Source organism: Oryzias latipes, chromosome 4 (genome assembly GCF_053564925.1).
Source record: "Oryzias latipes strain Hd-rR chromosome 4, Olatipes_Hd-rR_3.1".
NCBI classification, from domain to species: Eukaryota; Metazoa; Chordata; class Actinopteri; order Beloniformes; family Adrianichthyidae; genus Oryzias; species Oryzias latipes.
Window position 1 is genome coordinate 1975652 of NC_136240.1, and position 26811 is coordinate 2002462.

Sequence of the window (26811 nt, forward strand, 5' to 3'; positions counted from 1 at the left end):
GCAGCTTGCGTCAAACCGAAACTTAACTCAGCAAAGATAGGAAAAAAGTGAGAAGACACACAACGCTTGCTAATTTATTTTTGGCGATGTCAGTGGCAGTCATATCACGCTAAGTCACGCTCAAAGTAGTCAGCAAAATCAAAGAGAAGACAAAAGCGAGATTTGACACAACGCACGCGAAAAAAAGTGTTTTTGAAAGCAAAAAAAAAAATTTTGAGCAAAAAACTTAGAAAGTTTTGTGTTCAACTTAGAAAGTTTTGTGTGCAACGTGGTGGCAGAAATATCACTCCATAGATAGCATGTCATGTATTGTTGCTCACGTCTGTGGCCTCTAAGCAGCCTTTCAGGTCTTCCACAGCTTTGTCAGTCCATGTCATAACGGTCCTGGTTGTGGCTGGATCCACTTTAATCCTCCTGGTGTATGTGGGCTTCAGCAGGATGGCTAAGTGGTTGCTTTTTCCGAGGTGAGGCTCGGGGGTGGCAGCATTTGCATGTTTGATGTTGCTGTAGCATTTATCCAGAATATTTTCCCTTGGTGGGGAAGTTAATAAACTTGTGGAATTTTGGAAGGCTTTTCCGGAGATCACAGTGGTTGAAATCTCTTAGGATCACAAATGCAGAATCAGGGTAGTTGTTCTCATGCCTGCTGATCATGTTGTGCAGCTCCTGGGGTGCAGCTGCCATGTTAGCTGAGGAGGGAATGTAAACTGTGCTCCTGGGGCCTTGCCACAGAGGAGCTCATTGACTAATGCCGGGGTGTGTTTGGGGCAATTGAGTGGGGGTCTGGCTTGGCGGGTGGTCTTTTTGCCTGTGCTGGGTGGGCTGCCCTGAGGGGGGGTCCACCTGCACTGAATGGGTTGCCTATCTGCACCTGGAGCTGGGATCACTCCTTCTCTGGCTCTGGGACGGGCGGGGCAAACCTCTTGGGGACCACAGTTGCTCTGGGTGACACCTACCATGGCCGCGGGATCTGAGAGAGGTAAGCAGGCTGGTTGGCCCTGTCCTGGGAGGGGCTGCCTGCCTTAATAGCACCTTAGACATGTAGGGTCCCATGGAAGGGGGGGTCCTTGGCCATCACTGCCAGCAAGCAGCAGATGTCCTATAAGTGCCCTACCCGCCAATTTTAACCGCACCTTAGACATTTAGGGCCCCTTGGTGGAGAGGGTGATTGGACATCACTGTGAGCAATCAGGAGACGTCCTCTCAGTGCCCTACCCGCCAATTTTGACTGCACCCTTTACTACACACACCCTTTAACCCACAACATTATACACTCCAAAACACACACCCATACACGCACACAGGTTCACAAACAAAAACACAAGGAAAGTGGGCCCTCTGATCTTCTTTCCCCTACCCCCATCCCTACCCCATCCCTGAGACAGGTTTATGAAATTTTGAACATGAGTGGAGTCCTGCTGGTGTTTTGCTCCATTTGATGCTTTCTCCTTCAAGTGGGGCAAAATAACTTGACCTTAACCATAACCTGACGGTAATGATTATAAACTTCCAGCAACTTGTTGCTTGTTATTTTGCAATTTGTGATGCTATCCCCCCTCTCTAACATCCTTCTCTCTTCTTAATCATGTTTGACATTTTTTTGTGTTGGACCAGATGGAAAAAGAAAGGAGGGAAGAAGAGAGAGGGATGTTAGAGGGGGTTAGGAGGGTGATTATGGGGGGGGGATCATGAAAAAGCATAGAGCAAAAAATTGCTGGATGGTTATAATCATTACAGTTAGGTAAAAATGTAATACAAATTGAGAAAGGCGGGGCCTGTCCACACACACAACCAAATGTTATAAATATACCTGCTGACTCCAAAAATGTTCACATGTCAACATGTACACAAAACAGATAATGTTCACACACGCCTACCTATGCATTCAAACCATCTAGTGTGAGATATGTCCTTCAATCACGCAAACTGATTGTGCAAAGGTGAGCTAACACCTGTGCTCGAGTGAGTGGTTATGTTCTTCTAAAATGGATGATGGAATGTAAAAAAAAGGAGGGAGAGTGTCCAGTCATCCCCACACCAAGACCCCCGCCACAGCAGCAGCGGCAGCCAGAACCCCCCCAACACCCACACGGTAGCAGATAGAGAACAACCGCCCTTCAGGCAATCACATCCGCCACCCAGGACCGCCCCAACCCCAGGCACGAGCCAGGGCCCCACAAGGGAGACTTGCCCCATGCTTCAGGCAGCCACCCACCCGGCCCACGGTTGGTCAAGAAGAAAGCAAGGCAGGGGCGGCCACCCCCGCTAAGGACGAGGACACCCAAGAGAAGTGGGGGTCCACAAGAAGTGTTGTAAACATGGCCCAACCAGGCTCACCCGAGCGCTGGGCGAGGGCCAGCGCTCGGGACAGATGGTCCCAGGTCCCACCTTCCTTGTGAAATGCGTGTGTATGTGTTTGTGAGTGTGTGCATGTATGTGTGTGTGTTGGAGTGCATAGTTTGAGGGGTAAAAGGTGTGTGTACTAAGGGGGTGCAGTTGCAGGTAGGGCACTGAGATGACAATTAACCCCGCGTCAGTGCGCCTGTGCGCATAGTGATTCGGGTGTCGCGCCAACGCGGCGAGCACTAATATGACAGGTGAGCTGAAAAAAAAACCCCAGACGTTTCCTGATTTCCATTTCTTGATTGCTCACAGTGCTCACACCAAGGAGCCCCAAATGTCTAAGGTGCAGTTAAAATTGGTGGGTAGGGCACTGAGAGGACATCTGCTGCTTGCTGGCAGTGATGTCCAAACTTCCCCCTACCAAGGTTCCTACATGTCTATGGTGCAATAAAAAAACGAAAAGGGGGGCTGTTTCCATAAGGCAACCATGGGAGGGGGACTACTGCCAAGTAGCTCCTCCCCCAATGTGCATCGCAGGCTAACCCCCCCCCATCACCCTAATAAGTGATTATATGAGGAAGAGGATTAGTTGGAAAACATATGTTTGCATATTACTCTAGTATCAATCATTTAATTGCATGTGTACTGGTGGCTTGGAGTGCAGGCCTGCTCGTGTGAAGGACTTGGGGATGGGACGAACGTCACAGTGGACACTTGGACTATAGCGTCATATGGACAATTACCACCAACGTTCTCCTAAAGACTCCTGATGCGACGGCTTTAAATGTGTTTTATGTCATCCTGTTTTTTTTTAAAGTTTTCATATTTCCTGGTTTTAGAGTATTATTAAAACCTTTTACCTACCAAGGCTTCGGCTGTCTGTGGAGCGACTGGAAAACTCCCCAGCGAATTCCTACAATTTTGGTATCTCTGGGGCTTCACCCTCACCCCTCTGACATATATCCTTGCATTTCCTCTGACAGTATACTTTTTCTGCCAATTATGAACAATTTAGTTTACTAGATCAGCATTAAACCGTCATTACCATCATGCTAGGATTAAGTGCTAATTTGGTCAATCCTTGAGATTTTAATGCTAATTAGAATTATATTAACATTGTGCTACCTCACTAATTTGGCATTTACTGGGGTTTTTAAAGTTTTTTTTGCTAATATTTTAGCAATACAACATACAATATTCTCACTTCAGTTTCAAACAAAGCAAAACATTTTGCACTTTAGGATTAAACTATTTCTTTTGCACATTATTATATCGGGCATTATATTGTAGTGGCTGTCATGTGCACGTTGGGTCTGCTGGCAGCAGGGGATTGTGGGATGCAGTCCCCTGTTAAAAACAGGGCTGAGCATGGGTGTTTCTTTTTGCTCACGTTTCTTTTCATATGGTAGTTTTGTTGTTCCACCCTTAGTTAATTCTTCCTGTTATGTTTGTTTCTTTTTGTTGCACCATGAGTGTGGGAAGGGGAGAGGGTGATGACCTTTGTGCGATGTTCAACATTGTGATTGTTCAAACTTAAAATGCTTGATGCCGGAAAAGAGACTACGTATCCAGCTTCTCTTACTGCCTTGTCTTCTTTGAGACTATTCGGTGTCACGTGGTGTATGGGACATGGACAACTCTACAGTGCACCCAGTTGATTGACAGCTCAGTTGATTGATAGCTTTTCCCCCACTATCAGTGACGTACCAGCTGGGTTGTTACAATATTTATTGAATATTATAATATAATGTCAGTGGATCACCAGTTTCCTCACCGACAGGAGGCAGCAGGTGAAACTGGGACGATTCACATCCAGCACCCGGATCCTGAACACTGGTGCCCCCCAGGGGTGTGTCCTCTCCCCTCTTCTCTTCTCCCTCTACACAAACGATTGCAGATCAGGAGCCCCCTCTGTGAAACTCTTGAAGTTTGCAGACGACACCGCAGTCATTGGGCCCATTCAGGACTGCATACAGAGGAGAAGTGGAGCGGCTAGTCCTCTGGAGCAGCCAGAACCACCTGAAGCTGAACCCACTTTAAACAGCGGAGATGACAGTGGACTTCAGAAGGAACCCCCCTACCCCCCCCCCCCCCCCCCCCCACCCCCTTCACAATTCTCAACAGCATTGTCCCCTCAACAGACTCACACAGGTTCCTTGGGTCCACCATCTCACGGGACCTTAAGTGGACCTATCATATTGACTTGGTCCGGAAAAAGACTCAGCAGAGGTTGTACTTCCTGCGACAACTCAAGAAGTTCAACCTGCCTCAGGAGCTGCTGACCATCTTCTACACGTTAATAATCCAGTCTGTCCTGACCACATCCATCACGGTCTGGTTTGGTTCAGCTACCAGACATGACAGGAACAGACTGCAGAGAATCATTAGATCTGCTGAGAGGATTATTGGTTCCAGCCTTCCCCCCATTCTGGACCTGTACCGATCCAGAGCCAGGAAGCGGGCTGGCAGGATCGTAAAAGACCCCTCTCATCGCGGACACTGCCTTTTCAGCCTCCTCCCGTCAAGGCGGCACTTTAGGACAATGCGCACAAAAACCACTCGCCACAAAGACAGCCACTTCCCCCGAGCTGTCACTCTTATGAACTCCTGACTCTGGACCACTCGAGGACACTGAACAACCACGGAAACTGTCAAACTGGAACTACTGCTGCTGCATTTTTGACTTTTTTGTTTTATTTTATTTCTTTATTTAGTTATGTTTATTTATTCATACAGCTACCTTATATCTAGCCTTCTTTTTATTATTTATCCTTTTTTTTGTCTTACCCTTCACACTTTCTATACCTTGCTAGTTTGCACGAGAGCACAAGTCACTGAAGACAAATTACCTGTACATGCGCTGTACTTGGCCAATAAAGCTGATTCTGATAATATACTTGTTACATTGGTATTTAAGTTAAAGTCTTAGTATTTGTTCTGACCATTAAATGTATTTTCTCTGTTCACAGATGTATGACTGACTGAAAAGGCTAATAAAGTGTTTGTTTATGTATTGTATATATTCTATATGTATCTGTTGTTCAATTTATTTTCAAGTAAAACTATTCATTCATTCATTTTCTATACCGTTTTGTCCCTTTTGGGGTCACGGGGCTACTGGAGCCTATCCCGGCCACTTATGGGCGAAGGCAGGGGACACCCTGGACAGGTCTCCAGTCTGTCGCAGGGTAGAATGTCCACAATCACACACCCATTCACTCTCACACTCACACCTAGGGACCATTTAGAGTTGCCAATACACCTATGAAGCATGTTTTTGCTAGTTTTTACTAGTTTTGCTAGTTTTTACTAGTAAAACTAGTTCTGGAAATTTGTTGAATATATGCAGTTACTTTGTACTTACTAATACTTTTTCTGAAGTATTTAAACAAAATATCGGAGGAGTATCGGTGTCGGCTACAAGAGGCAGGAAAAAATGTGGAATCGGTTGTAAAAAGTAATTATCGTACATCACTAATTACAAATAATTCTATATCAGAAAAAATAGATATAACACTGTTTCAAAAATCTCCATAGCATATATTGATCAAGTATTAAAAGTAAAAAATATTTGCAAATTATTTTTCAATAGGAAAAAGCATGAATCAATTTTTGGAGCAAGTGTATTGATATTTTTAGAGATTAATCATTTTAACCATCTTCAATAATTGATTAAGTAATTTTTTAATTATAATTGAGAAAATCCCACAAGGCTGTTAAATTATTAATTTAGCAGTGTCCAAGGTTGGTTGGTATTCCATCTTCTGCTGATTGACAGCCGTCCTTCTGGTGTAAACAGAGTTTATAAGTTCTTTTCACTGTTATGTCTGCAGACAGTTATTAAGGTCCATGTCCTTCTACAGCTGTTATCAGCACAGCTGAACTTTGAGGTCAAGTTGTCTGCAGGTCAGAACTTTGCTGAAAATCAGGGTCACCTTAGTTTTTTAGATATGGTGCAGATCCCAGGCGGCTTATTTCTTGAAATGATATTTGACTCTTTGATTTATTACTTCATTTGTTGGCTCAGACATCTGTGATCAAACACTTCTCAAAGTCCTTCATGTTGTTCACAAACAGAACCTTGGACCGGTCCGGTGGACTGAGTGGTTTAACGAAGATCTTGCAACCTTTAACCCAAGTGTTCAGAATCTACTTGCGCTTCCTGAGAAGCCTGGCATATTTGGCAATTTCAGCATTCCTTCTGGTCAGATGGTCGTTCAGATAAGCAGCAGATCCTTTTGGATTTTTCCTTTGATTTATCAGAGCTAGCTTGTGTTTTTGATTCACAAACCTGATGAGGATCGCAGGTTTATCTATCTCCTTTCTCCTGGGGAGTGGGTGGCAGGTCTCCATGGTATTGAGATCCAGGGAAATCCCTTTACACGTGAGAAATGATTCCACTTGATGTTCCAGAGACTCTCCATTGCTCCCCATTTCAGATGAACTGCTAGCAATACTAGCGCTATTAGCATTAGCAATGCTAGCTCCAGCTGCAGTTAGATTTGCCCGAGGTTTGATCTGTAATCCAGTGAGAATGACATTATTCATTCTTGCCTTGTGTTCCACATCGTCCAGTCTTTTCTCCGGAATGTCGACTCGGTTTTTCTCGTTGCTCGTTTTGAGCTCGGAGTCTTCAAAACTTTTCCACTAGCTCCATGAGAGGAGTTAGCTTAGCCTAGATCTCGTTCACTTGCTCCATGAAAGAATATAAGGTAGCTTGAACGTCATCAAGTATTCAGGTCAGGTCTCTTTTTTCGGAGAAAATCAACTTCTAAGTCACTTGAAGATCGTTGTGAGATCTGCCGAGAGTCACATGGGTCCGTTTTGTAACCCAGAACTGGACAAACCCGAACATGTCTGCTCAGTTGTTGGACAGGACAAGTTAAAAGAAAAAAAGAAAAAAGCAAATTAAACCTTAGCTTGCATTTCTTCAAAAGGTTGGACTTCAATATTTGGGAGAACCTTTAAAAAAAGTCTGGTGGTGCAGTGATAGGGCGTCTGATTCCCGCCTTGCAGAATCAGAGGTGTTAGTGTGTCAAAATGTTCTTGGGCAAGACAGTGAACTCTACATTGCCTCTGGTGGAAGGTTGGTGCCTGTTTTCGGTAGATGCAGTGTCTGAACGGGACTGTGACTGTAAAGCGCTTTGGGCCTTGGAGGAAGGTAGAAAAGCACCATACGCCATTTTTTAAACATTATCAGAGATTTTTGTGTCAACTCAAAGACTGGACGTTAAAGGAAGGATGGACTGATAAATGTACCACAGCTGTTAGACATTTGATTGGATGCCTGCCTATGAATGTTTATTTAGCTGTAAAAAACTCAGACTGGAAGGGAAGGAAGACTGATGTCCTCACTCTCAAAATTAGGAAACTAGAAACAGGATGTGTGCCGCATGCTCACAGAATGAAAGGATATTATGAGCAGACTGGTCAGTAGGAAAGCAGTAGAGCAATGACATTTCTTCTTCTGAATATGCTTTGTGTTTTCAATTGGTTTATCTACAGACTTTAAGAAACCTGTTGGAAACACTGGACCGATTTACAGTCATTGGTACTGAGAGAGAGTAAAGAGGTTTTGTAGAAGAGAAAATTCTGAGGATGTTCTGTTGTCCTGCTGCTACTGCTGCCCCGCCTTCAAATTCAAATTATTTTATTGCTATAGCACCTTTCATGTAAAGAAAACAGCTCAAGGTGCTGCACATAAAAACAAACAAGAATGCAAAACACCAACCCCCACTCATGCAATAAAATAATTAAATAAGCCCCTCATAATAAAATACACAAAAACAAAGTAAAAGAGAAATGACTAAAGAAAAAAAGCTAAAGAAGAGGGAACCTAGAAAGCGTCGTCCACCCTGTACTCCTGTTGGCTGGGGTGACACAAACCCCCAGTCAAGGGTGAGAAAACACTCGTAAACAGTCTAAAATGTAAAAACTTCATTATCACTTCAGTGTTAATTATCAGTTTCCGGTTGAGATCCTGCGGCGCTGAAATATCCTTTTTCCGCTGAGGAAGAAACACATCACTGCCAGGTCCCGAGCTGTGGTCGCTGTGGACAAGCTGTTCGTGGATGCCGGCTCTTCCGGGACCCGGAGATCCCCTCCTGGCTGTGCTGAAGACCTGACATCCGTGCTGCGCTGAATTCACCGGCTACACTTATTTAACTGAATGGAAAACCGGCTCATTAACCATCCACTCCTCCATCTCGTTGAAGCAGTTTAATTTCTCTTCCCTCTCATGTTTCTTGTTTTTTTTGTTATGTTTGTTTGTTTTCCTCTGTCTTCTTTTTAGTTTCCCCCTCTCTCCCCCATTCCTTATATGTAAATCATCCAAAGGCAACACATCCCCAGTAAGTTGGTATTTATTTATGCACGGAATGGGCGCACACATGGGCATGCACACGCGATCCTGCACACACTCGCGGACATCCCACAAACACCTCACATAAACTCACATAGGACACACGCAACATGCAGCCCACACAGCCAAGAAACGCTCACGCACACAACGCACAGCGCTCCTTCATCGATCAGCGGGCACGCGCACATGGATTGGCACAGACGCATTTTTTAGCCTTAAACTCTCTCAGTTAGAGTAGTTATGTCCAGTCTTAACATTGTTAGCTGGAATGTGCGTGGACTTGGCTCTGGGACAAAGAGACTGAAAGTGTTAAATCACCTGGATGATCTAAAAGCAGAAATAGCTTCACTGCTGGAGACCCTCTTATCTAAATCAGCTGATCATGTCCTGTGCTGCTCACAATTTCCATTCATGTATTGTGCTAGTTACAACTCCAAACAAAGAGGATTTTCTGTCTTAATTAATAAAAATATTCAATTTACTCATAAGGATACAGTTACTGACCCAGAAGGCCGATATGTAATTATTAACATATCAGTTCATAATAAGGACCTTTGCATTGCCAGTATCTATGGCCCAAATGTTGACAACTCTTCCTTCTTTCACAGATTCTTCACCTCACCGGTTCACTCTGACTCCACAATTCTTATAAACATCAATCTGATTCTGGATCCTGAATTTGACAGACTCAGCACAGCAACAAACCAGCGCACATGGCGGTCTGCAAGTATCCTAAAGCAGTACATGAATGATCTGGGTCTCTGCGAGGCTTGGCGCTCATGTCATCCAGACTGCTCAATTAATAGGCATATCTGGCCAATGGGGGATCCATCCTATCCCGTCCTGTAACTAACAAGGGTTCAGCAAAGTGACATTAAAAATGCAGGCTTTTGGCAAAGACACAGCAGAAGACTACTCACCTTTTTTCCTAATGATTAGTAGAAACAACTTCTTTCCACTGAGAGAAAAGTATTTAAAAATGGCACATTTGCAAGAACCCTCTCTGTCTTCTATTCTTGAGATACTGTATATTGAATTGACACCTGGTAACTCTACCTTCCTCCTTTATAGCATGCAGTCAAGTAATCAAGTCAAACCATGACAGTACCCCCCCCTCAAGGAACCGCTCCGAGGTTCCAAAAGTCAACTGAGGGGGGGGCCCCGGAGGACAAACCTTGACGGGCAAACGAGTCCAAGGAGTCCGGAGGACGGCCGGGGTCCGTGCCGTCCGGCGAGGCAGGTCCGGAGGATGGCCGGGAGGCCAAGCGGTCCGGCGAGGCAGGTCCGGAGGACGGCCGGGGGGCCGAGCGGTCCGACGAGGCAGGTCCGGAGGACGGCCGGGGGGCCGAGCGGTCCGACGAGGCCGGTCCGGAAGACGGCCGGGGGGCCGAGCGGTCCGGCGAGGAGCCGGCTTGGGGTCGTCAGGCTTGGGGTCGTCAGGCTTGGGGTCGGCAGGCGTGGGGTCGGCAGGCGTGGGGTCGGCCGGCGTGGGGTCGGCCGCCGGGTCGGGCCAGCAGTCGGCCGGCGGGTCGGGCCAGCAGTCGGTTGGCGGGTCGGGCCAGCAGTCGGCCGTCGGGTCGGGCCAGCAGTCGGCCGGCGGGTCGGGCCAGCAGTCGGCCGGCGGGTCGGGCCGCAGGCGGCCGGCGGATCGGGCCGCAGGCGGCACCCCCCTGGGAGCCGGGACGGGTCGGGGCGCAGGCGGCACCCCCCTGGGAGCCGGGACGGGTCGGGGCGCAGGCGGCACCCCCCTGGGAGCCGGGACGGGTCGGGGCGCAGGCGGCACCCCCCTGGGAGCCGGGACAGGTCGGGGTGCGTCCGGGACCACCACTGGACGAGGCTGTGGTGCGTCCGGGACCACCACTGAACAAGGCTGTGGTGCATCCGGGACCACCACTGAACGAGGTTGCGGTGCGTCCGGGACCACCACCGGAACAGGAAGGGGAGGTTGAAGGGGACGGCGGGGACGACGGCGACGACGACCCCCCCCTCATGGCGAGACGGCTCCCAGTAAAGTCCTGGTGGCTCCCACTCCAGGGAGATGAGGCAAACTGGGCCTGATCAAACACCCAATAAGTCCTAGTCCGTTCTGCTTCCTGGCAGTAGGCCTCAAGCAGTAGCATGTCCCGCTCCGCTGGGTCCAGAAAAAGTGGCTGGTCCATTCTGTCATGGGGTGGGGGGCTCGAGAGCAGGTAGGACCCAGACGCAGAGGCGGAGGCACACGGTTTAAGGACAAGGGGTTTAATTATAACAAAAAGCGCTGCAGAGCAGGATTACAAAGAAAACAAAACTTACTTTGGCGTGGCTTGAAACATGGAACAAGAGCGTGGCAAAAAACATGGAACAAGGCATGAAGACAAGATGACAAAGACACCATGACAAAGCTAATGGACCAGCCCAGGAGGAAGGCAGAGACAAGACTTAAATACAGACAGGGCAGACAAGACACAGGTGAACACGATCAGGGCAGGTGGGGACCAAAGGAAGTAAAACTCAAGAAACAAGACAAGACAGGAAACCTTTCAAAATAAAACAGGAAACAGAACCAAACAAGACAGAACAAGAACTAAAACGAAAAACAAGACACAACAAACTCAAACAATGACACTTTGGGCCTTTGTAAGAAATGTTTTGATGAATGTAAGATAAAAATAATAACTCATCCCTTTTTCAAGAAACCAAGAACGGTTTGGCAAAAACCGTTAAAAATTCGTAAAATGAATTCAAGTTTAACAATAACCCATTTAATAAAAGCACAATTATGGGTAAAAGTGTAAAAAAAACGTTGGAAAATCTTTTATATTCGTAGTTTATTATACTCATCATTGCCCCTTGTGTATAGAGGTAAACACTCACACTACAGTTTTTGTGACGTGTATTGCGGTTCAAGTTTTTGTTTTTCTTAGCTCCCTGAATTTGAGTATTTACATTGTTGTTGGTCCATCCACTATCATGGGATTAACCCTTGTGCTATCCTATCACCCCACCCTTACATTGACGTGTTCTCCCTACCATGACATAGGTGGATAAAGGTGAAAAGATTTCATGTAATCCATGGACACCAGTGAAGATCACAAATCATTGAAGAAAAAATGTTCAGAGCACTCTCTAGTGGGTCTAGATGACCCAACTCCCAATGTTAAAGTGCCTAGGATACCACAAGGGTTAATAAAGTCAAAATGTTGCACTTGTTGCATGGTACAAGACAGGTAATTCATTAATTCAGAGAACAGAAGTTATAGTCATAATATTTGTTGAGCCTTAACATTTTGTTTCCTTTCAGTTGATTCACTTGGTACAACACATATTGTATGGGACATACAGTGGTGGACAAAATAGTTGGTACCCCTCAGTTGAAGATAGAAAGTCCACAATGCTCACTGAAATGACTTGAAACTTTCAAAAGTAACAATAAATTAAAATTTATTGAAAATAAAATAATCAAAATCAGCTTTACTTTTGAGTTGTTGATTAACAGAATTATTTTAAAAAACAAACTAATGAAATAGGGCTGGACAAAAATGATGACACCCATAACTTAATATTTTGTTGCCCAACCTTTTGAGGCAATCACTGCAATGAATTCTGTATTTGTCTATGAGCCTTCTGCACCTGTCCACAGGTATTTTGGCCCACTCCTCATGAGCAAACTGCTGCAGTTGTCTCGTTTGACGGGTGTCTTCTCCAAATGGCATGTTTCAGCTCCTTCCACTGATGTTCAATGGGATTCAGATCTGGGCTCATCTGGCCACTTCAGAATAGTCCAACGCTTTTCTCTCAGCCATTCTTGGGGGTTTTTGGCTGTGTGTTTTGGATGGTTGTCCTGTTGGAAGACCCATGACCTGAGACTGAGACCAAGCTTTCTGACACTAGGCAGCACATTTCTACCCAGAATGCCTTGATAATCTGGAGATTTCATTTTACCTTGCACAACTTAAAGACACCCTGTCCCAGATGCAGCAAAGCAGCCCCAAAATAGAACTGAGCCTCCTCCATGTTTCACAGTAGGGACAGTGTTCTTTTGGTTGGATGCTTCATTTTTGAGTCTACCAACATAGAGCTGATGTGCCTTACCAAAAAGCTCCATTTTTGTCTCATCTGACCAAAGGACATTTTCCCAGAAGCTTTATGGCTTGTCAACATGCATTTTTGCAAATTCCAGTCTGGCTTTTTTAGGATTTCCTTTCAACAGTGGTGTCCTTCTTGGTCGTCTCCCATGAAGTCCACTCTGGCTCAAACAATGGCGAATGGTGCGATCTGACACTGATGAACCTTGATCTAGGAGTTCATCTTTACTGTCTTTGGATATCTTGTCTTTGGACCTGGGCTCTTTGGATACAGTTCCAACTATCCGTCTCCTCAATTTGTCATCAATTTTCCTCTTCCATCGTCCAGGGAGGTTGGCTACTGTCCCGTGGGTCTTAAACTTCTGAATAATATGTGCCACTGTCATCACAGGAACTTCAAGCTACTTAGAGATGGTTTTATAGCCTTTACCTTTACCATGTCTGTTTATAACTTTGTTTCTAATGTCCTGGGTTAATTCTCTCATTCACTTTCTGTTGTCAATGTTCAGTGTGGTACACACCTTTTGACCAAACAGAAACGTGACTATTTGTCTCCCTTTAAATAGGCAGACTGACTGATTATGGGTTTGAAAACAGCTGTGATGTCAATTAAAGGACATACATGAGTTCATAATGACCCCCTGGGTAATTAGTTCTCAGTCTTTTATGGAGGTACCATCATTGTGGGCTTTCTTTCTTAAACTGAGTGGTACAAACTATTTTGTCCACCACTCCTTTGTAGTCTCCTATTCCTTGCCCTTGTTCTTGTGTGCCTGTTTTTTCTTCCGGTGTTTTTGTTTTTCCTTTTAGTTGTTGTTCAAATGAACATTGTTCTGTGATAAGAAAATCTTTAAGAAAACATGTTAAAAAAATTGTTCAATCACCATAGAGTTGTTCTCCATAGGATTACTTTCTACTGCAAGTTGTGTGTACAAAGGATAAACAGAGAGCAGATCAAGATCATAAACATGCTTCGCAGAGTTAAGAAGTAGGAGTATAGGTGTTTTGTATAAAAATTATTTTACATAAACCAACTCATTTCATTTAGAAGGAGGACTACCAAGGGTCTGAAACACAAAAGGCAGGCAGGCCCCATAAAGGAAGACTCGACTTGATTACAGGTCCAAACTGCAACCCCCTTTAAAAACTGCAAGCCCAGAGGATGCGTGCCTAGTGTTATCCAAAACCGATGTGATAAGCAGTAAGTGCAGCCAAAACAGACTTTAACCGGAAAAATAGATACTGTCCAGGTGAGTAAACAGGGGCTGGGGAGCGGCGCCTGTCCGCAGTGGTCTTGGCACGTTGGGACGCCTGTAGCAGTGACTGCCTAGTAGCAGACCAGACCCTGCGACAGCGACGTATATGAGCCGCCACAGAGGGAACTGCCAGATCAGCCTCTTCAGAGGGGAACAGGGGAGGCTCGAAAGGTGACCTTCCAGTGGCAGAGGAGACAAGGTAGTTGTGAGCATACTCTATCGAGCTGAGATGGTCAGACCACGAGGTGGGATTCTGGGAACAGACGCAACGGAGAGCAGACTCCAGATCTTGGTTAGTGCGTTCCGTCTGACCATTAGTCTGAGGATGGAAACCCGAAGATAAGCTGGACGTGGCACCCAATCCCTGGCAAAAACATTTCCACACCTGGGAAGTGAATTGGGGGCCACGATCCGACACTATATAAGAGGGAATGCCATGGAGACGAAACACATCGTCTACAAGGCGTCTGGCAGTCTCTGTAGCAGTGGGCAGTTTGGGCATGGCTATGAAATGAGCGGCCTTGGAAAACCCATCCACAATGGTTAGGATTACTGTGTTGCCCTTAGAAACCGGGAGTCCGGTAACAAAGTCTATTGCAATGTGAGTCCAAGGCCTAGAAGGGATGGGAAATGGATTGAGAAGGCCAGCGGGAGCCTGATGGGTAGATTTACTGGTGGCGCAAATGGTACAGGCAGCAACGAATGCCTTCTTATCAGCGGTCATGGAGGGCCACCAGAAATGGCGTTTGACCTGGAGCAGAGTGCGGCGGAAACCAGGATGGCAGGAAAACCTAGAGGCGTGGACCCAGGTCAAGACCTGTGACCGGACCAAAGCGGGAACATATTGGCGATCTGCTGGTCCATGTCCGGGGTCCGGATCAGTGGCCAGGACTTGGTGGATGGCGCTTTCAATCTCCCAGGAGAGGCCAGCTAGGACACAGGAGGAAGGGAGGATTGGAACAGAGGGAATGGTGGGGTCCTCTGAGGTATGTAAACGGGACAGAGCGTCTGGTTTAATGTTACGTGACCCTGGGCGAAAAGAAACCGTGAAATGAAATCTGCTAAAGAACAGGATTTTTATGGTCTGTCCAGACTAGGAAGGGATGTTCCGCACCCTCCAACCAGTGACGCCATTCTTCTAAAGCCAATTTAATGGCCAGCAACTCTCTGTTCCCTACATCGTAATTACGTTCAGGAGCTGACAGTTTACGGGAAAAGAAGGCGCACGGGTATCCATGATTAGATGACCCCTTTCGATGACTAAGCCCAAGAACGAGACTTTGGGGACATAGAACTCACATTTCTCATCTTTAACATAGAGTTTGTTCTCCAGGAGTCTTTGAAGAACCTGATGAACATGCTGGACATGCGAGTCCAACGAGGGGGAGTAGATAAGGATGTCGTCCAAGTCGACAAATACAAATCTGTTTAGGAAATCTCTTAATACGTCATTCACCAGAGCCTGGAGCATTGGTTAGCCCAAACGGCATTACCAGGTATTCGAAGTGACCTAAGGGGGTTTTGAATGCCGTCTTCCATTCATCCCCTTCCCGAACACGCACAAGGTGATAAGCGTTACGGAGGTCGAGTTTGATAAATACAGTGGCGCCTTGGAGATATTCAAAAGCAGAATTTAACAACGGCAAGGGGTATTTGTTTTAATTGTAATGTTATTGAGGTGACGGTAATCAATGCAGGGATGAAGTGTTTTGTCTTTCTTCTCTACGAAGAAGAAACCAGCTGCCAGGGGAGAAGAAGATGGTCTGATTATGCCTGCAGCCAGAGACTCCTTGATGTACTGTTCCATAGCTCTTAGTTCGGGTTTGGAAAGACTGAAAAGCCGGGAGGAGGGTAGGTTAGCACCCGGAAGCAGATCAATGGCTATATCGTAAGGTCTGTGAGAAGGAAGGACCGAAGCCTTCTGTTTAATAAACACAGCTGCAAGATCATGGTACATAGGAGGGACGCCAGATATATCAGGGGGGTTTGGTGGCAAACTAGTAGTCTGCAGGTCAGGAAGAGCGGAGCGCAGACAGGTAGAGTGACAATAGGGACTCCAACTCAGGATGCAATTAGACTGCCAGTCAATGTGAGGGTTGTGCAAACAAAGCCAAGGGCGACCCAAAATGATCTGGCAGGAAGTGGCCTGAAAAACATAGAACTGGAGGGTTTCATGATGGTTGCCAGAAAAACTTAGATTTACAGGAGCAGTTTGGTGCTGGATTACTGTAAGGGGCTGTCCATTAGCTGCACTAACCTTTAAGCAGGGATCCAGGGGAATGAGTGCAGGACCGGCTTCAATGGCTAATTCTTTATTAATGAAGTTACCCTCAGCCCCAGAGTCAATGAGAGCGGCAACTGAACGTGACCAGGAACCTGATGAAAGGGAGACAAAAAAGTCAGTACTAGACAAAGATGGGGGAACAGCATCAGTGCCCTTCAGTGTTCTTCCTAGCTGCATCGGCTCCTCAGGGGTTAATGCATGGGCCGCAAAGTCTGCCGGAGAAAGGCTGGAAGGGGGCGTGGCCGGACGTGGAGTGGGTCTCGGGCAGGCTGGTAGGGACTTGTAGTTCCGAGTACTGCGGCGCTCACGGAGGCAGTTATCGATCCTGATGGAGAAAGTGATTAGACAGTCAAGTGAGGCCGGTTTTTCATAATGCAACAGTTCATCTTTAATGGAGTCGTTTAGTCTGTTATAGAAGACCTCCAGTAGGGCTCTTGTGTCCCATCCAGCTTCCATTGCAAGAATGCGGAAGTCAACAGAGTAGTCAGCCACGGAGCGCCTGTCTTGTCGGAGACCGAGCAGCTTACAAGAAGTGTCATGGTATCTCTCTGGCGTCTCAAAAACTTGTTTGAAGTGACCCAGAAAATTTTGAAAAGACATAGAAGCAGGACTTTGATTAGCCAGGAAGGCCTCGGCCCATTCCAGAGCCCGGCCTCGTAAGAATCCCAGGACGAAGGCAATCTTGGCTTCATCCGAGGAGTACATGGCAGATTGTTGAGAAAAAACCAGCGTACATTGAAGAAGGAAACCACGGAAGTTATCGGAGGTTCCAGAGAATGGATCCGGGTTAGGAATGCGAGCTTCACGGACCGGTGACGGCGAACTCACAGGAGGCGGCTCAGGAGCAACTGAAGATGAAGGTGGGTGTGACGAATCTGCAATGGTTTGGAGCAAGGCCTGGAGCTGGGCTTTTTGTTGCGTGATGGCCTGTTGGTTGTTGGACAGAGTGTTGATCATCTGTCCCTGTTGGTCCAGGGTGTTGGCATGGGTGGACAGAGTCTGGTTAATCATGGGTTCTGAGCCTGCTGGGTCCATGATGGTCAGTCCGTTCTGTTAGGATGAGTGAGGCTGTACCCAGAAGCAGGACAGAGACTGGATGATGAATGAGGAAAGAGGGTTTTATTAAGTCCTTAGTGGCGTTGGTGGGTTCTGGCGTGACGGTTCTTGGCTTGGGTGGAATGAACTGCAAAGGTTGACCCAGGGTGAAGGTTGAGCCGATGGAACTTCCTGAAGAGGCAGAGATAAAGGCAGTTAGATTTGAGAGCACTAGGCACTTAGCACAAAAGCACGAGACGTGGACTTGGCTTAAGGAGTCAGTACCCAACCACGTGAAGCAGACGGACTGACGTTGGCTGTAGGGTGGTGGTTCCTTATAAAGGCCGCAGACTGATGAGATGATGGGTGGCAGGTGTGGAGATGAGCCCAGGATCCTAACAGGTGAATGTGCCATTGCCAGAGTTCAGGTGCAGTTTTACCCCACCTGCTTGAGAGAGATGAATCACTGCCTTCTCTCTTGAGTTTGCTATAAAAGCCAGTCATCCAGAAAATTCAGATTAAAGAAGCCTCTCAAACAAATTTCACAAAAGTGTGGAGGGTGAGTGAGAAACCGCAGGGCAACATTAGGTATATGTAAGCCGTACCCTCAAATGCAAACCTCAGAAACTGTTTGAAGTCCAGATGTATTGCTACATGAAAATAGATGTTTGTGATTGTCAGACATTTCACACATATCAAAAACAATTCATTACTATGAGCAAAATGCTGAGTGCACTTTGTGAAAGTTACCACAACTTGTGCCTTATTTCCTCTGGACTGGAAAGCCTAAGTGAAACAGAAGTGTTGGCCTAGTTTGAGGTGCAGAGGTAGTCACATGCACTCAGTGGTTTCTTTCTGCTTGACATGCATAACCTCTCAGATTTCCTCTTTCATTTGCACCATATGTTATGGGATTTACAGACCTATAGGGGCTATCTTCTGTGACCTTCAAATATTTTTCACTCATCTGTTGGAGATTTAAAAAACAAATCAATTCATGATTAAATTTCTCACAATTTAATATTTTATTTTTTTTCTCTTTTAAATATAGAAGCTTTAGGAATGTAACTTTTTTTTTACAGTAAAGTACTGTATTGATGAACTGAGGAAGAAACCAAATCATATCATTGGTAAAGATAAGACACAATACTGAAAGGAACAAGACCTTGACATGAATGTTGTGTTTGGGACAGGTGATTTTGACAAAATGTCATGATCTGTCACGATTCAAAGGAAACAGGAGATTAAAATGAACTCAATACCTTTGCTTTTGTCTGGCCTACAGCAAGCAGCTGATGAAAATTTTCTGTGCGGACAGGTGATATCCTTTACCCAGCAACATTTTGTGACACAAAAAAGGCTTTAAAGAAACTCCTTATTTTAAAGATATTAAACATCACATGATTGGATATGTATTTCTTGCTTTTAATTATTATCCATCAAAATACTTTTAATTGTTTTTAATATGTGTTACAGCTAAGTGAAACCAAAGATTGGTCAGACTTGAGAAATGACAGCATTGTTTTGGGTTTTGGGAGTTTAAAGACATTTGAAATCTAATTCAAGTAAAATCTAACAATGAATACAAATTTAATACATAAAAAAAATCTTTTTTTGTTTGTCTGACAAATTTATTCAAAATAAAGTAGCGCAGTAAAAATGACACGCTAAATTAAATACAGACTCACAGGCCACTTTATTTACTCCACCTTGCCAGTAATAGGTTGAACTCCCTTTTGCCTTCAAATCTGCTTTAATTTTTGGTGGCATGGTTGTGGGTGAAAATTCCAGCAGATCAGCAGTTTCTGAAATCCTGAGACCAGCCCGTCTTGAACAAACCACCATGCCACATTTAGTCATTTCAATCCCCTTTCTTCCCCATTCTGATGCTCGGTTTGAATTGTAGCAGATCATCTTGACTATGTCTAAATGCCTAAATGCATTACATTTTTGCCATGCGATGGCTTATTATAAATTTGCGTTAACAAGCAGTTGGACAGGTGTGCTTAATAAAGTGGCCAGTGAGTTAGTCCTTTTTTCTACCACCTTTGGTATCATTAGTGAACGTAATCATAATTTCAGTAATGTTTTTGCTTTGCAATGAACCTTTCCCAAAGAGTTCTGTAAGCTCCTAACAAATAGTGTTTGTCAAATCTGGGCTTTGTTACGCTCACATTGTTTTACGTCATTTTTGTTAATACACTGAACACTGGTTGGTGCGAGGACTGTTGTGTTGTGTTCCCCTCAGACACTGCAGTTTTTGGATGATTATATTAAACAGAGCAGGTGGTGCAGTTTGTACATTTTATCTAATCAAAGCCCAAACTCAACATTCGTACACTTTTTTAGTAATGGTTTTCCATAACTTTTCCATAACCTTTTACAGAATTTTCAAAACTAAAGATAAACACATTTTAGTCAGACTGTTGTAGTCAGTGTCGTTAAATTAAATCAATACACATATTGATACATCCAAGTTTGTCTGCCTTGCCGTTAAAATTGCTGCCGCCGTATCAACGACCATTTGTGTTGGTGCGGAGGAAACGGCAGTAAAGTATGAAAGTGTATTCCATTGAAAAAAAAACAAAGGTGATCTTCTTTCCAATTTTTTTTTTCATTATTTTCTTCTTAATACTTCTAATAGCTACATGAGGAAATACTAAATTAACTAACCTCATCTGCTCATGAAAACTACAGGATGAGCTGCAATTTAAAAGTTAAACATTTACAATATGTCAATGTCATACATGTTCTGTTTTGTTTATGTGTTTGTCACAATATCACCAGTCTGTTCTGTTCTTCCTACTGACTTTATTCACAAACATTACAGAGCAAAACATTGGATGTAGTTCTGTTGACCAGTGACAACTGTTTGTTTTTGTCTGTTGTGATGCAGAAAACGAGTTACAGACGGAGTTTGCCTTGATGTGAAGCTGCATGTGAGGCTGCAGAGGCAGACAGGGATTGTCAAAAAAAGTACACAAGAACACCCCCAGACAAAGAATAGCAGTTTCTTAGTAACTCACCCTAAATAAATCAAATCAATAATAAAATAAACACATCTCAAGAACTCAGTATTGTTTTAAAAACTCTGCAAGAAGGGCATGAGCAGACTTTACTTCCTGAGGAGACTTCAATGTCTGCAGTAGGATGCTCCACATGTTCTACCAGTCTGTCATGGCGAACTCCATCTTCTTTGCTGCAGTGTGCTGGGGTGCTGGCATCAAAGCAAAGGACGCCAACAGACTGAATAAACTCATTAAAAAAGCAGGGTCTGTTATTGGCTCCAAGCTTGCCAATCTGGAGGAGGTGGTGGGGGACAGACTACTGGCTAAACTGGGGACCATCATGGACAATCCCTCCCATCCCCTCTTCAGGGAGTTGGACAAACTAAGAAGCAGCTTTAGCGGCAGACTTATACACCCCTCGCTGTGCTAGAGAACAATACAGGAAGTCATTCCTGCCATCAGCCATTAGACTTAACAATTCATCTGGCAGACTTGGATGTACATAAGATTTTTGAGAGTTCTAGAATTTTTTTTCTTTTCTTCACTGTATATTTTGTGTCTTATGTTCATTTTTATCCCCCATATTATTTCCGTGGTACTGCTTCTACAACTAAATTTCCCTTCGGGGATCAATAAAGTTGATCTTGAGAAATCCCTAATACCATTACTCTTTCTCTTACAGGAACCAGCGTAGTTGTAGACGTGTTATCTCCTCGCTTTAGAACAACTGTAGTAGCTAAAAATATATATATATATTATAGCAAAACTCAAAAAACAATCATAGCAAAAATCAGAAATAATCATGGTGAAGTTGACAAAGTTGACCACATCCACAACATGAGGTCACCGACTGACTTTGCTGCTTTGTGCTCAATATTGTCGTCAGGATTGATTCACAAACAATATAAATAAATAAAACAGTTCATACTGGTCAAGATTTATTACTTCCCCAATGTTTTGTTCTGTTATGTTTGTGGGTAAAGTAAGTTGGAAGAACAAAACCGAATGGTGATATCATGACTAACACATAAACGAAACGGATCATGTCTACGACACTGACACTTTGTAACTAAATACACCAACTGGTGCGGCTCTGTTACGCCCCCTTCCGAGTCTAGGGGCACCGAGGCGGCATAACATAAAAAAATAAAGTTTTGGCTAGTAAATTGACTGTAACACAAAGACCAAACGAATGTCTCCATACCAAAAGGTAACAAATTTATTTACTAATAAACAAACAACAACTAAAAGTGAAGCTAAAAGGCTTCAGGATGAACCCAGGCCAAAATGACAAACAAAACCCCAACTAACTGAAACATGTAATCTTACCTGTAAATGAAAGAAAAGGGAAATAAATGACAAAACTCTAACCTCCCTAACCTAACAAAAACAGGAGAAAACATGTACTAAAGAAATAGGCAGTTCACCCCTACAGCTTCACTTAAACAAAATTATAAACCAAAGGACTAAACAGAGTGGGCACAGACAAAACTACAAAATACTAAAACACAACACTAAAGTGCAACACACAACTTAACAAGAGGTGAAATCAAAAACAAAATGGAGAAGAGGGGTTAAGCTGCTATGGAGACTGGTTGCAGCCAAACTCCCTTCTCACCGGCTGGAGGTCCAAGTGGTGGCTTTAAAGGCTGCCTCCACCAGCTTGTCCGATGGGAGGCCTTCCTTTCCACCACACCTGAAAATAATCAGACAAAAACAGACAAAAAGATGCACAAAAACACAGAGGTCCCACTCTGATACAGAAATACACACAAAAAACACAGAACAAACAAATAAACCAAAACCAAATACGGCCACAGCCATAACAGGCTCGGACACATCCCCAGTGATGAACCCAGGGTCTTGGGGTGTTTCGGGTCTTAGATCATCATACACCCTCACCTGGGCGACCCAGCCGGGGGTGATCAGTCCCCAGCTTGTGTCAGAGCAGCGCTACACCACGAATCTGCCCTTTTGATCCACAGCCACCTAGAGGCTCTTTCTGCTGCCTCACTGATGGTTTTGGTGGCTTTTCTCTCCTGCAATCCTCGAATACACAGAAGCTTGAGTACTCGGTGCAGGGATTGCCCTGGAAAACCCCTGCAACCCACTTCAAATGGCTCGCAACGTGCCCTCCAGCCCCTCATCTCACAGGCCTCCACCAGTTCCAAATATCTGGCCCTCTTCCGCTCGTTAGCCTCGCACATCCGATCTTCCCAGGGAACTGTAAGTTCCAGCAGCACCACTTGCTTTGTGGCGTCTGATGTTAAAATCAGGTCTGGCCTGAGGGAAGTCTCTGCAATGTGCTCTGGAAACTTAAGCTTTCTCCCCAGGTCCACCTTTAATCTCCAGTCACGAGCTGATGCTAGCAGCCCAGTTGAGGTCTTACGGTCTCCTTGTGGTTTCTCTCCTGCCCTGACAAAAGTAATATTGTACTTCTCTGGGAGCTGGTGTTAGCTTTGCTGAATTCCTGTGCAGATGGTGGCAGGCACTGCTCTCAAAACCTGGTTATGACGCCATGTGTACCTTCCCTCTCCCAAAGCCTTAGGGCAGCAGCTCAGAACATGCTCCAGGGTGCCTATTGCCTGGCACAAGGTGCAAGCCGGTGATTCCACTAATCCCCAACAATGCAGGTTGGATGGACTTGAAAGTACATCATAGACCGACTGGATCAGAAACTTGAGTCTGGCTGGTTCTGACTTCCACAGTTCTGACTATGTGATCTTGCGGGTGGATGCATTTTCCCATCTCGCCCAAGCCCCTTGCTGGCGCATCGCTACTGCTTTGTCGTAACGATCTTCTTCCACCTCTGTACGGATCTCTTCCTGCACCAGCTGCCGTCTCTCCCTCCCTTTGGCTCTGTCGAATTTTGGTCTTGTGTGGCTTCCAAGACACGGTCTACCCACTGCCACATTGCCAAGCAAGACACTGTGTCTCAGCCTGGCTTCTGCACGAGCAACTGCCTCTTGAGCCTGCCACTTCCTTCCGGTTCGCACCATGATGCTTGCAGAGGAGACTCTGGTGTCCTTTGAGTCTCTATACAGTAGCAGCTCTCTGGCTCTGGTGACTTTGAATTCTTCTATCAGGCTTGTGAAGGGGAGTTGCAGCTTGTTGGAACGGCCATAAAGAGCTATACTACTAAAACTCCTTGGCAGACCCAGCCATCAACGCAGAAACTGGGTGATGCTACGTTCAAAGCTCTCCACGCTGGAAATTCGAACTTCATATATCAGTAATGGCCACAAGAGTCTTGGTAGAATGCCATACTGATATATCCATGCTTTGAACTTTCCTGGAAGACCTGACTTATCCACTACTGCCAGCCAGGTTTTCAGCTCCTTGTGGGTTGTCTCTACTGCTGCCTTATCCTTCAGTGTAGCGTCAAATACTTTCCCCAGGCTCTTCACTGGTTGTTCTGACACTGAGGGAATTAGCACTCCATCCAAGCTGAAACAGAACTTCTCCACCACTTTTCCTTTCCTCAGAACAAGGGACCTTGATTTGGCTGGCTTAAACACCATTCTTGCCCAAGCCATAAGCGTTACAAAGCACGTTTCCCTTTACTTCACTTTACACAAACACTAAGACTCTGGCTGCACTGATCAGACAAGCTTGGCTGGCGCAGAGCATGTAGCAACACCGAGTGAGCACTGACGTCATCGCCCCACCTCTCCCCTGGAAATGCTCACTGGTATTGAATATTGCTACAGATTTTGCGGGGTGGATGAGAAAACGCAAATGGAATCCCCTCTTTGCATTTTCACTTTAATTATGTCACAGAATGAGCGATTAAATTAAAAAAGCATTTCTGTGAATTGATTTTAATTGTCAAGTTAGACATTTCTAAATGAATTTTGCTACACCTTTACCAGAGAACTTTTTGAAAATGAAATGTCAAATACCATTTTCTTTATAATTTTCATTAAGTGACAGAATAAGCATTGTTGAAGGAGAACATGAAAAAGCATTTTGGTGGATTGCTTTTTCATTTTTATTTTGAGTCAACAAATGCAGCTTCATTTTGAAAATGAAAAAGCATTTCTGGTATTGACTTTTATTTTTAATTATGCTACACAATCGCTTCCATACCAAAGGAATGGCTTCCTCAGGCAGTCACACTAAAGACAGCTCCTGCCTGTGTCCAGCCTACGAGATCCATGTCAACCACGCAAAGACAAAAAAAACAAAAACAAATCTATCAATTATAATGCACTCCTTTTAACTCGTTTTTAATCTTCTTTTCTTACCGGTACTCTTTATTTTTAATCGACAATAACAAAATGCCTGACATAACAGTTTCAGACATTCTAATCTGTGATGTTTGTTTTTTACATTGTTCTTTAGGGGTAAATAAACGTTTGTCATTTAAATTTATTCAGGTGTTGTTTGATGTAAAAGGTTTATCATATGTTTAGATTAGCTTATCTATTTCAAACATAAAAGCAACAATAAATACATTTATACACAGTTGTGTATAACTGTAGTCAATCATTTTAAAGAATCTCTATTTGACAGAATGATGGACATATTTGAAACGAAGATGGAAGCTGAAGCTTATTTAAACCTACCCCTTATACTCATTTAACTTGACAACAAAAATTTCACATTTTGATACTGTCAATATATATTGATAAATCTTCAGACAGACAATACCGTGTTTTTCAAACTTTTTTGAGATACGGCACACTTTAACCTTGACAAAAATCCCGCGGCACACCAGCATCCAAAAATTAAAAAAGAAGAAAATCATAGTCTGTACTGATCTACAGTCCCTCTGCAATCTCACATGCATGATTGTGGCAGAAAAAGCTGGAAGATGCAGCTGTTTTTTCTAAAAGATGTGATAAAAGTTAAGTTAGAAGATTTAAATACTGTTTGATGTGTGTTCGTTGTGGTTTCAAGACGTCAAAGGAAGACTCATTGTGTGCTGAGACGCTGTCACTTTAACCCTATGCCTCATGGGAGATGTAGTGCAAACAGCCGCCGAACGCAGACAGACTCTCCTCTCTGAGCTTCATTGTTTTGTTCACTTGTTCCACGGTCTGACACCTGATTCTGTGGAAAGCAACACCGCTAAAGACGAGCTTTAGCTGGTATTTTTTTTAGAACTGAGAGACTTTATGAGAATAATCAGAACAAGGAAGTTAAGACTTTAACCACTTCTGATTGGTCAGACTGATGACGAATGATTAAGCCTCCAAGAATGATTGGTGGAGACAGTTAAAGGGGCGGGACTTTTCAGAAAACAGCTGATGCTACGGCTAAATCGCGGTACCGTCAAAATGTCTTTAACCCTTGTGCTTTCTTAGATGACCCCACCCTTCCATTGACGTGTTCTCCCTACCATGACAAAGGTGGATAAAGGTGGAAAGATTTCATGTAATCCATGGACACCAGTGAAGATCAAAAATCATTGAAGAAAAAAGGTTCAGAGCACTGTCTAGTGCAGAGGTGGGCACTGAGGGCCGCATTCCTGCATGTTTTCCAGCATACCCCGCTCTGGCATATTCTAATTGGCTGGACACACCTGAACCAGGTAATCAGCCATGAGTAGGGCAAGATTATTGGCTGGACACACCTGAACCAGGTAATCAGCCATGAGTAGGGCAAGACTATCTGGAAATCATGCAGACACACCGGCCCTCGAGGCCTGGAATTGCCCACCCCTGGTCTAGTGGGTCTAGATGACCCAACTCCCAATGGTAAAGTGCCTAGGATAGCACAAGGGTTAATAAAATCAAATAAACACAAAGAAAAAAGTATTTTATATTTTTATTCCTAACTACTCAGTGTTTTATCAGGGCCTGTTTGGATGATCACAGAGCTGATATCATGGAGATGGGAAATGTTTATAGATCAGTTGATAAGGGGAATTTCCCACGGCACACCTGACCATCTCCCATGGCACACTAGTGTGCCAGGGCACACCGGTTGAAAAACACTGAGAGGATATATTAAAATTATTGGGGGTTTATGGGGGGGGGGGTTGCTAGAGTCTGTGTCCATGTATTGTGTCTTTGGGTTGTGTTGGGGGTAATCTTTTGGGTCTTATTGCAGAGTGGAGTTTGTGAGAGCATGAATGCATGAGGAGGACAGTCCGTTCAGCAGCCTCACAGCCTGTGGGAAGAAGCTTTTAGCATCCTGCTGGATCTGCAGCTGATACTCCTGAACTTCCTCCCAGATGGCATGAGGGAGAACAGTCCATGAGAGGGATGCTGGGGGTCCCTAATGATGGAGGTTGCTCTGCGTAGGCAGCGCTGCTTGTATAACTCCTCCTCCTACGTCTTGCTAAAAAAGTGAGAAATGCCACAAAATCAGATTTTAGTGTTGGCAAGGTTGTCACGTTGCGGACAACCCCAAACAAAGCTGTTAATGGCTCAGGTTGGAGGGGCAATTTGAGGGTCTGTGATGAGAACCCAAAGACGTTAGTCCAATATTGTGTAAGTGATGGACATGACCA

General features: G+C 44.7%; 1 pseudogene; it reads right to left on the bottom strand.

Moving 5' to 3' along the window:
* Positions 1-21412: 21412 nt before the first annotated feature.
* On the bottom strand, positions 21413-24255 carry LOC105353718 (uncharacterized; annotated as a pseudogene).
* Between the last annotated feature and the right edge of the window lie 2556 nt (positions 24256-26811).